This window comes from Malurus melanocephalus, unplaced genomic scaffold, assembly GCF_030028575.1.
Source record: "Malurus melanocephalus ecotype Western Australia unplaced genomic scaffold, MMel_1.1 scaffold_29, whole genome shotgun sequence".
In the NCBI taxonomy this organism is placed as follows: Eukaryota; Metazoa; Chordata; class Aves; order Passeriformes; family Maluridae; genus Malurus; species Malurus melanocephalus.
The window spans coordinates 880,942-883,448 of NW_026623261.1; positions in this window are offsets into that span (position 1 = coordinate 880,942).

Genomic DNA, 2,507 nt, shown 5'->3' on the forward strand with positions numbered 1-2,507 from the left:
ATTGATACATGATATAGGATTTATCTATCAGCACAAGTCGTGTAGCTGAGAGCACAAAAGGCGTGGCCACAGCAAGGGATCTTTCTGCTTTGTGCCAAAAGTGTTGACCACACAGTACCATCTTCACAAATAGATTTGATTGTCTCCAGTCTTGGTGAGACCAAGGAAGCAATCCGTGCACAATACCTCACATGTCCTTTTCCCCTCATTTTTTTGTTTCTCTCCTGAGACTTCCCTTCTGCCTTCACTGTATAAACTTGCCATTGTTATTAATGCCTTGYTCCTTGTTCCTTCCTGCTTTGACTTAATAAGGCAAGAAGAGAGGAGCAGCCCCCTGTGAAAGAAATAAATATTATTACTACAAGGGGATAAAAACTACACTCTTCCWGGGTTGTAGGCTACTACATTGTCACTGTGTTTCTGAGAGAGCCAGAAAAGGCAGCTAAAGTCCTYAAACTACCCATATCACATAAGCTGTAATAACTTGGAAAGTGTGCCAAGGAGTCCTGAATATCTTGGGCAGATGAACCTGTTCCAGCAATAAATCTCTTTTCCGAGCTCATCCTGCTTGCAGGTGGCAGGGATGTGTGCAGTCCTTTGATGGAGCACAGGCCTTATGTGTGCAAGTGTGGTGTCAGAGGACAGCTATATTTACCACAAATGCTGCCTGTGTAGGAAAAAGAGGAGGCTTTCCCTGACGTGAACTGCTGTGAGCTACGAGTCTCCACGTATCAGACTGAGTGCATCTGGAAAGGGATCTCAGAGCACAGACAGTGCAGATGAAATGTCAAAAAGATGTTGATGTACTGCAGAACAGTGAAAGCAGGAAATTTTTTATATGCAAAAAGTTTTGTCTGTTAAAATTTCCTAACATAAATCAAATAATTGGGTGAGATTATCCATTTTTAATTTTTAAAGTTCAATTTACTCCTTTAGTGCTCTCAAAAATGTGATCCAAATTCTCATAAATACTCTGAAGAATCTAGATAAAGGTAATCCAGATAAAGAAGCACAAGGTATGTGTGAACATCCCATTTTTTACTGTGATTTTTATCCTGAAAATTATGCTGTCTGCACATCAGTCACTCCCCTTATAGTTTYTCAACCCTTTGTTTTGTGTCAACCAARTCTAACAAGGGTCTCCAGGTCTCARAGGTATTCAGATTCCTGAAAGTTTGAGATAAATCAGATCAGTGGACTCCAATGAAATCCCCTTCCAGGGAATGCAAAATAACTATTACTCCCTCTTTCGAGCAGTGGTCACCCACTGCACCAGGAGCGGCCAGCATGCATGTTAGGGTGTGCTCCCTCTGCCTTGGGGTGCTCCATGGGCAATGTTGTGTTGTTGCAAAGGAGTTGGATGAGCCACCAYGTAGGCACAAATCAATAGGGAATTACATCTCTCTGCTTTTCTTGCTCCCAGGAAAAAAAAACTGTCCAGTCAGTCCCATTACTGAGTCCCCTGAGCTTGGAGGGGGTAATGAATACTGGTGTTGCTTTGGTCAATCATCCGCTCCCTCCATACAGCCCTAAATATACGTTATGATTTAGTAAATTAAGGGAATTTTTGTGGTGTTTGAACTAGTATTGATTCCACTCCAAAAGCCCTATGAGGCACAGTAGCRTATAAGGGACCTGAAAAGTCCCAGTTGGCAGGACACAGTAGGAAGAGGAATGAGCTCACATGGCAGCTAATACAGAGAATATTGTGGAGAATCACTTCTAGTGTTTTCTACTTTTTATTTTTCATGTTTGATAAAAGAAGAGTCCTGAAAAAAAGTCTCTTGAAGTAAGTGCACCCAGRCTATTCTATTTTCTAGTGTGGAAGAGCTTATTCACATTACCTTGTATTGACAAAGGCTTTACAAGTTACAACAGGACYGATTTTTAGTTACAGCATGGAGAAAGCCTTTATCTCTCCTGAGAAACCTTTGTGAGAAGCAGTCCTGGTTCTGATTGAGAAAGGGCAGCAGCTGGAGCCAGGTGCCACTGCTAGTACCCSCCAGTCAGCTACACTGGAGCCCACCAAGAGATGGGATCAGTCAGCCACTACTGCATTTTTGGTGGATTATCTTTTCAACCATCCTCTCAAAGACCTGTATCACATGCATTTCTAGTGGTATTTTGTCCTTTTTTCTACTTAGTAAGGATTTGTTGTTGTAGCTGTTTGACAAACAGCTGAGATGCACCAGAGAGCAAGACAGGAAGAGAGTGAAGTGCTGTGGAGTGGCATAAATACATGTGAGCGCTAATGCTACTTAYTGGGGACTCTGACCTTGCTGTGTGACCTGGCATGTGACAGACAGAGCCCATCTCATGCACAGCATTCAGACAAATTCCCTGGTTCACTTTTTCTCTGGTTGCCCAATCCTTCCTCAGTGACCCTTGGAGCACAGTAACTGTTCTGAGACTCTCAAACAGCTGCAGACAGTTTGGGTGTCAGGTCCCCAGGCAAGATTTTTGACACCTGGGGCTTGAGATGAACCCATGCAGCACCCTTGTGGTGA